Below are 15,823 nucleotides of genomic sequence, written 5' to 3' on the forward strand. Positions count from 1 at the left end.
CATCACATTTGGCTCTTAAAAGGGAACTGGAACTTCCAATTTTCAACCAAATGAGCCTCCTTTAAAGTTAATACAACCATCCCTTACATAAAAACCTTAGATTCCCCTAAAACCCTTGCTCCCGAGGCTTTGTTTTTTTTAAACCCTCAAGAGCCTTGTTATATGATATTTAGACATTTTGAATTAAATGGCCATTTTAAATTTTATATTAAATGCATTTCGGAATAATGCAACATGTGTGTGAGGGGGGGGGGGGGTGGGGCAGCTGCCCTCCGTTCACTTTGACTCTTAAAATGGGCACTAGAGCTTTTGATTACCAATGAGGACCCTCCGAATTTTATATGACCATGCTTTCTATAAAAACCATATATTCTTTCAGAGCATAACTTACAACCCTTGCCCTGGGGGCTAGAGGGTTACTATTAGATGCATTTTGGAACAATACGACATGTGTATGTAAGGGGGGGGGGGCGTTAGCTGTCCTCCAATCACTTTGAATCTTAAAAAGGGCACTAGAGCTTAAGATTACCAATGAGTCCCCTCCGAACTTTATATGACCACGCTTTCAACAAAAACCTTATATTCTCATAGTGCATAGCTTACAACCCTTGCCCCGAGGGCTTGGGGGATTTGTCATAGTCAAATACATAGTTTCCTGAACTTTCATCTACGTTGAACAACATGGCTATCTCAAAATCCTGATTAGAAGTGTTTTAGGAAATGATAGGCATGGTGGGGGGGGGAGGCATTTGTCCTCCGATCACTTTAGACTGATAACAAAGGCACTAGTCCTCTCAATTTCCAATTGAATGAGCCCTTTTTGAAGTTTCTACGACAAAATTTTCTATAGAAAATCTTATATGCCTTTAAAGCATAACTTAAAACCCTTGTCCCGATGGATGGGGGAGGGGGGTTGTCATACCCAAAGACATAATTTCCGGAACTATCAACACCGTTGATCAAAATGGCTGTCTCAAAATTTTGATTGGATGTTTGACTTTTCGTCCCAATTCTTTAAGAACGAAAAATTAAAAACAGAGGCCGTTCAACTAGAGCAAGAAGCTTTTTTTGAAGCACTATAAGACTTTAGTGTGACGAGTAAAGGGGTTGAGGGAGTGGAAGCCCCCCTCATGTATAGAATAGCTTGCGTTCGTTTTAAGTTTCAATTTTACTTCATAATTTCAGCTGAAATAAAAGTTAATTTAATAAAGAGTCAAAATGTCCTGCAGATGTACCCTTAGGCACTGTTTGATTAGTAATTGACGCTGTGCAAAAGGAGAGGGCCCGAAACCATGCTGACTACCCATATAAAACAGAAGCTTTATAGATACACATAACACAAAAGTATAGAAGTCTAATTTTTCTAAAAGGAAAACAAATGAGAATAGTGAATTAGTATTATGGAGAGGCAAAAGTAAGACCTTTTTTCCACACCCATTAAGGCTAATGGTCTTAATTTGTGTCCAATGCTATTTCTCCTATGATAGAAAATCATGAATAACTTCTGCGATTTTGGTGATTTTGAACTGATTTTTTTTTTGATGACTCTCGAGTTAAAAAGGAAAAAAATGTTGGTTTCACTTTTTCTGTATATGCTTTACCTATTGTGCAAAAAAAAGAAATCAAGTTATTTTAGTTTGGTGAATAAAAATTTAGTGGATGGGAAATGACAGTAGATTTTTTTTTTAGTTCATCCTGCCAGTATTTAAAAAAAAATGTTGGTTGCAGAATTGTTATATTTTTATTTTTAACGGTGCAAAAAATTATTTTTAATTTTCAACATTTTTCTTGCTAGAAGGTATGAAGTTGGCTCCAGAGGGTAGAATTTTGGATCATATGTAGATTTTATAATCTACAACCATTACAGAAAATTTCTGATGTCTATCATAAATAGTTTGAAAGCAAAATCAGAAAAATACAATTTCAAAATGTGCTTACTTTTTACTTATTTTACCCCTGTTTCCGGCTTAATAGCGTTGTTCATCAGCCAATAGAAAAAAAGGCGGGATTCTTATCCAATTTTAGGCATTACGCCTCCAAGGCATTGTGTCTCTGATTAGTTGACTTGTCAACTGAAGTCAATAAGACATTTGAGATATGAGGAAGAAAATTATCAACAAAAGGTGGCTGAATTTAAAATACCGGTAAGTAAAAATTACATATACAAGTTTCATTCCCTCTTGTCCATTAAATAAAAAAAAACAAGTTTTTTTTAACTGCATGTAAGGAGCGACATTAAAACGAACAAAAATTATTCCGTTTATGAAAGGGGGTAGTCCCTCAATGTCCCGCTCTCTACGCTAAAGTTTGACTCTTTCTCACAACTATACTTTTTAAAACAATAAGAAACTTTAGCGTAAAGAGCGAGGCGTTGAGGAGGGGACTACCCCTTTCATATACGGAATAATTTCTGTTCGTTTTAAGTTTTAATGACGCTCCTTACTTGAAGTTAAAAAAAAACTGTTTTTTTTTATGTAATTTCTGAACGTTTTTAAATTAATGCATGTTTTGATTTGGCTAACCGCACAACGAAATTTGCATATCTTTTTTTGTCTAAATGGCTTTCTCATATTTTCGTTCTGACGATTTTGAAGAAAATGGGGTGGGGGAGGAGGTCTAGTTGCCCTCCAATTTTTGGTAACTTATAAAAGCACCTAGAACTTTGTATATTTGTATTACATATATGAGGGGGTTTGCCCTTTCGTCAATACCTCGCTCTTTACACTAAAGCTTAAATTTTCTCCCGGTTCTTTAAGAATGACCCTAGAATCACCAAGTCCGTAGAATATATAGTTGAAATTACTTTAACGGAAAGAGCGAGGTATTTAGGAGGAGATGAACCCCTCATATGCGTAATAATTTCTGTTCGTTTTATGTTTTAATGCTGCTCCTTACTTTCAGTTGAAAAACTTCTTCATTATTATTTTTTCAGTGTTTTTTTTAATAATGCTAGAAAATCCTATGCCCCTTCATTGAATTTCTTTTCCCCCGTGACAAATTCCTCTAAGTAAAGATCCTTCAACGTAGCTCCCTCCCCTCTACCCCCCCCCCCTCAGCCAAAACCCCTCAACCGTTGACTTTTAATTAAAAGGAATAGTTGTGGGAAAAGTCAAGTCATGGCCAATTGTAGAAAAAGCCAAGACAGATTGTCCAATTACGTGGGCATCAGGTCAAGGTAAACACTGATCAAAGTTTATAACTTGTAGCCCCTCCCCCGGGAACTATGGGGGAGTAAGTCGTCCCCAAAGACATCTTATTATGTTTTTTGACTATGCTTAAGAAAATGGCTATCTCAAATTTTGATCTGTTGACTTTGAGAAAAAAAATGAAAGTGGGAGGGGGCCTAGGTGCCCTCCAATTTTTGGTCGCTTAAAAAGGGCACTGGAACTTTTCATTTTCATTAAAATGAGCCCTCTTGCGACACCCTAGGACCAATGGGTCGATACAATCACCCCTGGGAAAAAGAAAACAAAAAACAAATAAACACGCACCCTTGATCAGTCTTCTGGCAAAACAATTCTATGACTTTTAGGGCGTGTTTCCCCCTTTTTTCCAAAATAAGACAAATTTTCTCAGGCTCTTACCTTTTGATGGGTAGGACTAAATTTAATTAAAATCCGATTCTTTTGACGTATTTATTAGTATCAAAATTTCGTTTTTTAGACTTTCGTTTACTATTGAGCCGGGTCGCTGTTTTGTTTTTCTATGGTTCTTTTCATTTTTTTTAGAAAGGTGCCGCTTGGAGAACAAGATAAAGATAATTTGTCAAATGGATCGAAAATTTCAGAAGAATTTTGAGCAAATCCTCTCATAGACGATTCAAATAAATTGGGAAACGGTAGTGGTTCTTACGGTGTTGATTGCCCCGATACGAATACTGAGATAGACTTATCTGGAATTCCAGATGGAAACTGCATTGTGAATCTAAGGTATTTCCTTGCTGAAGTAATTTCAGCATTCAGACACAAAATCAATTGCGATCACGGAAAATTGATTATAAAGCAATTAGAAAAGAAAGGCCTGAAAACTGAACTGAAAGTTAAGTGTAATAAGTGTAACTGGGAAAAGAGGATTAAAGGTGAACCAGAATGTCCAGCAACAAGCGTAAAAGAATATCTTTCAAGTTTTACGGACCAGACACAGGTTGCTTTTTCCGAAAAAAAATCAAGTCTTAAAGGCTGCTTGAATTCGAAGGCTGTTTGGGGAGCCATGGGTAGTGGAGGAGGGTATTCTACACTGTGTGAATTCTTCGGGGTGCTTGGAGTGAAACCAATGTCACGAATAGTTTATTCCCGTATTGAAAGGCAGCTTGGTAATGCTTGGATGAATAGTTTATCGGAAATTTTGCTAGAAAATGGACGAGAGGCCTTAAAATCAGCCATTCATGATGATAGGTATAAGGAGGACTCATACTGGACAAAAGTGATATGTGATGGAGGCTGGAATAAGCGTAGCAAAGGACACGATTATTCGGCCAAAGGATGTGTTGCAGTTATCATAGATGCATTTACGAAAAAACTGTTATATGTTGGCATAAAAAATAAATACTGTTATATATGTTTTTCTTCTGCAAACGCCAAAGTAATTCCCAAAGATCATTTCTGCTTTCTGAATTATAACGGAAATTCAAGGAGCATGGAAACAGATATTCTAGTTGAAGGCTTTCGTTCCAGTGAGGAGATGCACGGATTACAGTTTTTAGAGTTTATCGGTGACGGTGATTCCAGTGTTTTTTATAAGCTAAAACAAAGTGTTTCCTACGGTTCCAACATACGGAAACATGAATGTGCAAATCACGTCACAAAAAACTATACAGCCCATCTATATAATTTGTGCAAAAATAAAAAAGGTTTGTACACAAAATGTCTTCCCCGAGGAATTATCCAGCAACTGACAAAAAATTTAAGGGGTGCGATAAAAATAAATTCTGAAAATAATGGAACAGCAGAAGAATTGAAAATCTTGTTAAAAAGAGGTCCGTACCATGTTTTCGGAAACCACACAAAATGTGATTCTGGATGTCCTAAGATTGCTGAATTGACCGTGAATAGTAAAATAGAAGATCGGTGGAATAATTTTCCCCTGCACGTGTTTGAAGATGTTATGACAGAGGTCGATATTGTGTGTCGAAAAGCAGAGCAGCTTCGAAATGACGCAACTACAAACTTAGCTGAAAGCTACATGTCAGTTGTTGCTAAATTCATCGGAGGAAAGCAAATAAGCCGGTCTAAACGAGGTTCATATCATGCAAGAGTTCATGGAGCAAGTCTTGCTTATAATTCAGGTCCAAAATGGCATCAATTAGCTTGGAAAAATATTTTTGGGCTTATACGACCAATCGAAGATTATCCTATGGAACTGTTTTAAACTATTAGGTGTTCATCGTTAAAACATAGAATTTTAATATTTCGCGGCACTTTAGGAGGGGTTGCCATCCCCTAGAAAAAAACAACATTTCGCCAATACCTGAATGTATTGGCATTGTAAATTGGCATATTGTAAAAACAACATTTCTACTGTTTCCAGGTTGTTTGAAATTACATGTGCGGGATTATGGAGGAATTCCTAATCCAAATTTACTTAAATTTTGGCTGGGGCAACAATGTTCGACATTTTTTGATTCATTTCTTGTTTAATGGAGTTTTTCCTTCACTAGTAGAGGAGAATATATTTAGAAAAAATGACTGGAAAATCAAACTAAACACGACGAAGAAGGGTAATATTAATTTTATGCTTTTAATTCAGTTTCATCAAAATATCTGGTACAGTAAATAATTTGATTATTTACCACCCTTTGAGGCTGGATTATTACATATTATAATGTTATAAACATTTTATGAACAATAAGGGTATTCCATAGAATTTTTAAAATATATTTTAAAGTTTTTACTTTGTTCGTACATTGTATTAAATTTAGAAGACTTTTGTACAAAAATTGTAATATAAATCTTGCAATAATGAATGTCCAAACATACAAAATTTAGGGTAGTTTATATAATTTTTGAAAAGCTGACAAGTCTGGTAGATGGTAACTCTGATGTCAGGAGTCAGCTAAAATGTCATCGTCAATAATATTTTTGTCATATAAACAACTGGAGGCTATAATGATTATGACTACGTATACAGATCCAGTCGTAATTGATTTTTAACCTTCTCCCTGTCAAGTAGCGTTAATTACATTGTAACTAACATGTGTCAATTTATTCAATAAACTACTTTACAACTATCAGTTTCGCCATCTTTATTTATGAGCCAGATAAAATAGTTATTATTTAAATTAACAAATAATTGGCAAATACCTGAATATGACTGTTAAAAATCACTCAATAGAGAAGTATTTTAAATCTACTTGCCACTTGCTTTAGTTTGACAGTTGAGCAAATACACGATTTCTAATTTAAATATTGAAAAAGACTTGAGTCGAAAGCTAATTAAAATAGCAAGAATGCAGCGGTTCGTAGTATTGAGCTGTAAAAAAGGGATAACTCTTACCAATGGTAACCAAAACCGTAAAAAAAGATCTTTGAATTTAGAATACTTTTATTAAAAAACGATGAAAAGAGTTTTGAGTTCAGAATAAATTAAATTTAGAAGTGAGAAAAGAGTTTTAGATTTAGAATACTTCTATCTGAAAATAATGATATAATTCACTTTAAACTCTTAAACATAACACACTTTTTTCTACTCCATTTCAATTATGGGAAGCTACAAGTCCTGAAAGTGGGTAACTCTATTGTCAAGTGCGTCAGCTAAAATTATCGTCATCAGTAGTCTTGTCTTAAAATTATAGGAACCTGTGGGAGCTCATTCTGATTTTGCGCATCTTTTGACTGTAGCACCAAAAATTGCCGTGTAGCACGCAAATTTGGGCACGTGTAGCACTCTTGTATATATTAATAATTTATATTAATTATATTTTATTATTTTTATATTCATATCATATTACTTTATATTATTTAGACTTTTATTTTTTATATATAGATTTTTTTTTATTATATTTTATTTATATTGCATTTTATATTTTATATATTGTATATTATTACATTAATTATATTTATATTAATTTATATTAATACTTTATATATTAATGCATTTTTTTATATTTATACTGATAACTACCGCTGTTCTGACAACGTGAAGCGCAACAAAACAGAAATAGGAGGATGAAAATCTTTATGTAGCCTACAGAAAGTAAAATACTTATTCATAAGGCTCTCGATCGTATTTTACCGACCACGAAATGAAAAAATTTTCTAATAAACTCAAGCCAGCATAGTTTCAGTAATATTCTAGTTTCCAGAATTCTAAAAAATACAGGAAAATATTACGAGTTTGTTCAAAAAAGTTTTTCAGATATATGTTGCATAAACTCCGAAGGAGTAATTTTCATTCGTTTCAAATTTCAACTTCGCCCTTTACTTTTGCCAGAAAATTGTTTTTTGTAAAAACGGATTATTCTCTAGCTTAATAGTCTATTGGAATAAATTTTAGCCATGGAGTTCTGGCTTATCAGAGGAAATGCTACAGTTTCATTGTATTATTGATGGTTATTTCAATTAATTCATATTATATTCATCGCATTATTTTATTTTATTAAGAACCTCCTAACTTGAAAGGCCCCCTGAAAGATGGAACGTATTGAACATGCAGAACACAGTTCATTGAATTCACCGAAATTAGGGCTGGGTAAAAATACATTTCTCATAATATAAGGAGGTAATTTTTTTCACTTTTCTTCATGAAAATACCAAAAAATGCATTTTTCAAAGTCTAGATGGGGAAAAATCTTTGTTGGGGGATCGGGGAGTCTTAATTTTCTATCTTCCGAAATACACTGAAAAACATACTTAAAATCATGGAGCTTAAGCATTTATGTTGAGAAAATACGTAATTTTAACCATAAAGATCAATTAATGCGAATAAATTAATTACCCAAGAGAGAACTCATCTGGAAGTTTTTAACCGACACTTAAAAGTTTTGATCGGGTTTTGAGGGTATGTTAGGAAAAAGGGCACAGGAAAGTGCCACTTGTTTGTAAATTATATTTTACCTTGTAAGAGGGTACTCGAACGATCATCTTAAAATCAAATAAGCCCTCTATAACCCTCCTAAAATCCCTATCAAGCTTCTTAAACAAGCTTTTCCATAGGAATGAGCTACGAAATGATTTTTATCAATTCAATTAGTAGCGACATTTAAAGTAGGGAGCCTGAATTTTTCGCTCTTACCCCCTACATTTTGAAAAAACTTGGTGTGTTTTCATTGAAAAATACTTTTTTTGTATTTTCATTGAAAAAAAAAAACGATAACTTTACCCCTCTAGAAATGGCGAATTATATTTTATGACCCTCCCCCCACTAAATTTTTATGAATTGATGCCACTCAAGTCAACGCTAATGGGTTGATTATTGACTAGTTCTTATACTTTCATAGTGCGTAATGATAACATAAATATTGTAAAATAGTAGACGCAATGATATTTACTAAGATGCCATATTATGAAAACAATAATCATAGAAACATTTCAGGCAGAACTCGATTTTGAATAACTGCCAAAATCAGACAAATTAAACAGAAAAACAGAGACAGAGATTATAGTAAAGATTGTAAAATTCCAATAGAATATGACTTCCTAAAAACCATCACTGATAAAGACACTCCAATTTTTACTTGGTCGGCGAACTTTTTAATCATAGTGAATGGGTACACAGATAACTCCCAAAGGGACCAAATTGCTCAGTTGATGATTATTCCCCGAGTTTTGTTTCTGCAATTTCCTAGCAGGTAGACAGAACATCTTGAGAGACCGCCCTTTCGAAGGCTTTACCAGGCAAACACCGTTCAATTCAATCAGAAACAGAAATTTCCACTTTCAGACAGTTTGGGCGATGTATCATTAGTTTAAGTTTTTAAGTTTCAAGTTTAGTGGGTTTATCAACGAATAAAAACATATATCTAAAATATTTGAATGTCTATTCCTGGACGCCACACCGAGAACCACAGTGTTTACATTTTGGGCATACAGACAACATGATCAGTGCTTTTACTCTCAGAATAAATCTTACCTCTCAATTACCCCCTCCCCCCAAAAAAAAATCAATAACCAAATACCTCCCTCTTTCTAGCCCCAAGGGAAAAACCACCTCATTAAAACACATAGACACACACTTACGCACATATGTCTTTAAACGAGCAATCGTGTATATGTGTGCATGCATAACTTTTTTCTTGAAGACGGCACCATATTTTTTTTCCTTTTCTTTTTTTTGAAAATTCGTGTACTAAGTTTTGCTGTACTATTTGCTTAAATAGTACTATTTGTACTATTTGCTTAAATAAGCATCGGTCATATTGTTTCTTTAATAAAATTAAATAAAAAAAACAAGTTTTTTCAACTGAAAGTAAGGAGCGACATTAAAACTTAAAACGAACAGAAATTACTTCGTATATGAAAGGGGCTGCTTCCTCATCAACGCTCCGCTCTTTACGCTATAGTTTGACTCTTTCTCTCAACTCTTCTTTTTAAAATAGTAAAAAACTTTAGCGTAAAGAGCGGGGCGTATTAAGAAACCTGAATACCAATTCATTGAGTCCCTCCAAAGTTTATATGACCATCACTTTTATAAAAACCTTATATGCCCCCAGGAAATAACTTAGAACCCTTGCCCCTTGGATGTGTTTGGGGGATTGGTGGGCTTGGGAGGGGGGTTAGTTGCTCTCCAACCAATTATGACTATTTAAAAGGGCACTTGCCGTTCCAAATTCCGATCAAATGAGCTACTTTCACAGTTTCTACGACAAGTTCTTCGATACGAAGTGCCTTGGTCTAGGATTCCCCCCAAAAATAGTACATTGTTCCCATGTCGCTCTTCATTTAGGCAGCGTTTTGGCACTGCCCATGATAAAGAAAGCTAAACTTTCAATGAATTTTAGCTAACCTTTACTAAGCTTTCACCACTACCTTCCAGGAAGTTATGAAGTTTGTAGACTCCAGGATGTGAATTTGAGAGAAACTTTCCAGGAAGATTTGAATACTAAACTGGATAGTAAAATCTGACAACGTAGAAGATAAATGGAATAATTTTAGTAAAATCGTTTGTGAAGTGGGTCTTAGGGAAGAAAGTTAGAAAAATAGCGAGAAATATTAGTGAAAACGCTTTATGTTTAATATAAAGGAGGAGAGCCCCATACAATAATTATTTGAGTGATGGATCATTTGAAGACAAGAGGAAAGCAAAGAAAGTGGAGAAATCATCAAAACATAGATTAAACAGGTATGAAGGGGAGGCCATGAAGAGAATTTTCGAAGATATGGAAGATACATAATAGTAAAATATTTTACTGGCGTGTTAATAACTTGAGAGCGATTAGTCAATGTGGACTTGTCCCAGTTTCAAACGGTTCGTGGTAACGAACTGTAGTAAGGAGCGACCCGGCTCAATAGTTAACGAAACTCTAAAAAACGGAATTTTGATACTAATAGACACAACAAAAGAATCGGGTTTTTATGCTGATTAAATATATGTTTTTTTTTTCAAATTTAGTCTTGCTCATCAATAGTTACGAGCCTAAGAAAATTTGCCTTATTTTGGAACACCCCGTAAAAGTAATAGGATCCTAACGAAAATGAGACCATCACATCCAGTGTATCAGCGAACCTTACTGTAGACGTTTCAAGCTCCTATGTACAAAAATGTGGAACTTAGTATTTTTTGCCAGAAGACCGATCACGGGTGCGTGTTTATTTGTTTGTTTGCTTTTTTTCCCCATGGGTGATCGTATCGACCAAGTGGTCCTAGAATGTCGAGAGAGGGCTTATTCTAACGGAAATTAAAAGTTCTAGTGCCCTTGTTTAAGTGACCAAAAAAATGGAGGGCACCTAGGGCCCCCCAAGCTCTTTTTTCTTAAAGTCAACGGATAAAAATTTTGAGATTGCCATTTTGTTCAGCATAGTCGAAAAACATAACAACTATCTCTTTAGGGCTGACTTACTCCCCCAAAGTTCCCAGGGGAGGGGCTACAACTTACACAATTCGACCAGCGTTTACATACGGTAATGGTTATTTGGAAGTGTACAGACCTTTTCAGGGGAATTTTTGCTTGGGGGAGGGGTTGAGGTGACGGTTGATTGAGCTACGTAGGAGGATCTTGCCTTGGAGGAATTTGTCATGGGAGAAGAGAAATTCCATGAAAGGGGCGCAGGATTTTCTAGCTTTATTTTTTTCAAACAATGAAAAAATATATATGAAAAAGTTTTTTCCGCTGAAAGTAAGGACCAGCATTAAAACTTAAAACGAACTTAGATTATTACGCATATGGGGGGTTCATCTCTTCCTAAATACCTCGGTCTTTACGCTAAAGTATTTTTAGTAATCTCAACTATTTATTCTACAGCCTTTGTGATTCAAGGGTCAATCTCAAAGAATTGGGACAAAGTTAAAGCTTTAGTACAAAGAGCGAGGAATTAACGAGGGGGCCAACCCCCTCATATGCATATTAAAAATAAACGAATATAGGAGTTTGTTACGTAAGTTAATTTATAAGTTACGTATTTTTACTAATAAGAACGTTCATTAAAAATTAAAAACTCGTTAAGTTAATTAATGTTTTATAAAGTAGAATTGAGAGAAAGAGTCAAACATTAGCGTAAAGAGCAAGGCGTTGAGGAGGGAACAGCCCCTTCATACACGGAGTAATTTCTGTTCGTTTTAAGTCTTAATGTCGCTCTTTACCTTCAGTTAAAAAACATATTTTTTTATTTAATTGGAGACAGAAACGGGACCACAATTAGTGAGAAGGAAAGTGTTAAAGAGAGGTGAGCAGAACATTTCCAGAATCTGCTGTAACGTGATAGAGTTACAGGAAAAGATGAAGAAAAGAAAAGAAATCTTTATGATGCATTGGATGTGAAGGAAGATTTATTTTGTGACGAAACATTCGAGACAGTACAATTGGATTAAAATGCCCCAGGTGCTGATACTTCGGGAAATATACATTTCTTTTTTTAACACGCTGGTTGTGAGGTTAAAGAAATCTTCCTGAAGATCATGAACATGATTTCGAAAAAGGGGAAATACCTAGCGATTTGGCAAAAAACTCTAATTAAACTCCTTCATAAAAAAGTAACAAAAGCGAGTGTGTTAATTATAAAGGCATTAATCTGGTTTCTATAGGATGTAAATTACATAGTATGATGATACATTTAGGCTTAGAGATGCTGTAGATACATTTTTTTTATAACAGAACAGTGTGGTTTTAAGAAGAATAAAGGATGTGCCGACCAAATTTTTATCCTAGATTAATACTAGATTAATACCTGAGTAATCAAAAGCCTTTAGTACTCAGTTTTATAGATTATGAGCAAGCGTTTGATTCAGCTAATAGAAGAGCTTTAGCGAAGGTCCTATCCTTGCATAGTATACCAGATAAATACATTACTTTATGAACTCTTTATTGACTACTAATTTACAAAAAGCATAAATACACAAAACAGTCGGGGGAAGGCTCAAACAGTCTTATGTTGGACGGCTGCAATCCTCTAATTCTCAACCTAATTAATTTAAAATAAAAATATTAAAGAAGGACAAAAACACTCTCACTCAATTACCCCTTAATACCAGAATATACATAAAAAAGGCTAACAATGATAGTATATATAAAATAAAGAAAAAAAAAGAAATTAACTCCCCACTCCCAATTTTTTTTTTAATTTTACTTTAAATGACTCAATATGTTCCGCCTCCCTAATGCCAGCTGGGATATCGTTCCAAATAGCCGGAGCTAATGCTGGTGTGTCGGTACTCAACAATAAAATTATCTGTCTCTCTGGTCTCATACCCATGGAGTGAACGATTTACTCGAAAAAAACTGGTAAAAACTGGAGGACATACATCATTGCAACATCGATACGCAAAAACAGCAGCTTGATAATCTCGTATCTGAGCAATGTTAAGCACTAGTAATTTCTTAAAACATGACGCGGTATCATTCACATTTTCTACATAATTACCAAGAAGACGTACTGTTTTAATTTGTAGGATCTGCACTCTTTTAAAATTTGCATAGGAGTTACTAGACCAAAGGACACAACCGTAAGAAATATAAAGCGCAAAAATGATGTGATATAATAGTAAAAGAACTGATAATGGTAAAACATGCTTTAATCGACACAAAACCTAAACCTCTAGCAACTTTAGCTGCAACAAGATCACTATGGTTCTTCCAAGATAGATTACAATCAGGCTGGAATCCCAAATAACGCCCTTCATGCACCTGTGACAAAGGCCTACCGTTAAAAAATATATTTTTATCAACACATGGAGGCTTACCAACTCACCTATAAATCATAAAATTAGTTTTATTAACGTTAACTGACAAAAGGCTCAAACTTGTAAATACAAAAAATGTCTTTAATACCCTATTTACTTTCAACAACAAATCATCGACAGATATACTAGACACAGTTAAAGTAGAATCATCCGCAACACTCAGGTAAGTAGAAACGCATTGAATCAACATATACAAGGTACAGAAGTGGTCCCAAAACAGATCCTTGAGGTACGCCACACCTCACTTGAAAAGGAGAAGAAAACACATCATTTAATACAACTTGAATATATCTACCACTTAGAAAACTATGAAACCACTTTAAATAGTTATCACGAACTCCAAGGGATTGTAGACGTTTGAGTAGAATATTAAAATCCACTGTATCGAACGCTTTTCTAAAATCGTTAAAAACAGTCAAAGGGATTTCACCGTATTCAAAGCATTTATTTACAGTATCACAAAGGGAATGCACGGCATCCGATGTCGAGTGACCTTTTGTAAAGCCAAACTGGTTTTCACTTAACATCCCCGTTTTCATAAGGTGATCATAAAGCCTTTTATGCACAATTTTTTCAAATATTTTCGAAAACAAGGGTAGGATCGATATTGGTCTATAATTTTCAATTTCTAGCTTAGAGCCACCTTTGTGAAGGGGGATTACTTTCACCCTTTTAAGCGCGTCAGGGAATATACCGGTTTGGAGGGAAAGATTGATTATATGGACTAGACATGGCATTAAATAACAAATCACTGACTTAAAAGTTTTCAGATTAATGCCATCTGTCCCTGCTGAATTCGATTTGATTGTTTTCACAAACTTCAGAATTTCATCTCCAGTACAAGGCTGAAATTCAATTTCATTTCCAATTCCTCTATCATCCACAAATTCATCTTTCATTAAATCGTTATTAAAATTCACTAACTCTTGCACCTGTACATTTTGCCCAACACTTGAAAAAAACTATGCAAATTTAGTCGTGATAATTATTTCATCATTAACAAGTTTTCCTTGAATCAGTAGCGATTTAGGTGGAGCTTCTTTCTTCTTTCCCAATAGGTCATTAATAACTTTCCAAATTCCTTTTGTATTATCCTAATTTAAACTCAATTGGTTGGCAAAGTATTCTTTTTTAAATTTTCTTCTCATCGAGTTTACTTTATTGCATTTTATTTTGAATTCTTCCAGTTTCTTGGCACATTCACTGTTTAAATATTCCACATACGCTTGATTTCTTTAATCTGACACTTTAAGAATTTCAATAGTTATCTAGGGCTTCAAGAATGGGCTTTTCAAGAATTTCACTGGGCAAGTCTTATCATACATTAGCTGTACGACCCCCATCATACGATCAAATGCATCTTTCATATCCATAATCTCACTAAAATCAATGGTACTCAACTCTTCGCCAAACCTCTGTAAATTCACCTTTTTCAACGACCTAGTCTTTACTTTTTATTTTATTTCTTTTTATTCGGCCACAAGGTACTGCTCCAACAACTGGGAAATGGTCTGAACAAGGGTATAGAACCACATCGGCATAACTACGGTCCAGATACTTAGAACCAACAAAAATATTAACAATGAGAGTGGCTGAATGACTCGTAACACTTGCTGGAATCTTTACTATGGGGAAAATATTATGAGCAACCATAAAATTAAAAAAATCAAAATTCGCTCCATTCAACGTAAGCAGATCAAAGTTAAAATCACCCATACAAATAAAATCTAAACCTGTCCGAGACACCGCACGCGCAAGTTGATCAAACCCATGTTCAAATTCTTCCCAGCTAGCACTTGGTGGTCTATACATAACACTAATAAAAATTTACTACTTCCCATATCTAAATCCAGACCATTTCTTACATGGTGAGTCAACGACTTAGAAATCAAACACGCAATTCCCCTTCTATAAAGTGAGGTCCGGTTTTTAATCTCCAAATTATAATCTTGAAAAGAGTACAATGAGACAGAGTGTTCCTGACTCAAAAAACTTTCACATATACTAATAAAACTAACTTTACCTTGAGAATCAGAGAGAAATTGCAGCACATCCTCATAAGACGTGGCTAGGTGGCAATTCCAGGCACATAAACTCAGTAAATCGGCTTCCGCGGGATTTAACTGCGAACATTGAACGTAAGCACTGTTTCTGAACTGTTTAAATTTAACTTGGTTCATACAAGGCTCAATATCAGTTGCTATTTGTGCCGACAGAACCTGTTCAAGGAGAAAAGGTCGGCTCATTAAATCATCCAGTATAGACGCAACGAGAGTAAATGAAATCTCGAACCAAAATAAATCTCTCTATATATAAAAAAAAGCAAGGAAGGAAAAATACACATAAAAGCAGAGAAAAAGAAAAGTTGAAAATACAAGCAAAAACATAAGACTAAATACAGTCGGTAATAGAACGGATCTTCTTGACTGTTGACCCTACACTAGGCTTTGCCAAAATCTGACCCGGATCTGACCAAACATTTCTTTGGCCATAC

The 15,823-nt window shown here is 34.7% G+C and overlaps 1 long non-coding RNA gene across 1 annotated transcript in view; it reads left to right on the forward strand.

The window, feature by feature from the left end:
- Nucleotides 1–15,503: 15,503 nt before the first annotated feature.
- The window catches only part of LOC136026645 (uncharacterized), a 580,251-nt gene continuing 579,931 nt past the window's right edge, over nt 15,504–15,823 (forward strand). The window contains exon 1 of the long non-coding RNA XR_010617360.1: nt 15,504–15,565. This is a non-coding gene — a long non-coding RNA (uncharacterized LOC136026645). The remainder of the gene's footprint in view (nt 15,566–15,823) is intronic.

The sequence above is a fragment of the Artemia franciscana genome, chromosome 4, assembly GCF_032884065.1.
Source record: "Artemia franciscana chromosome 4, ASM3288406v1, whole genome shotgun sequence".
Taxonomy (NCBI): domain Eukaryota; kingdom Metazoa; phylum Arthropoda; class Branchiopoda; order Anostraca; family Artemiidae; genus Artemia; species Artemia franciscana.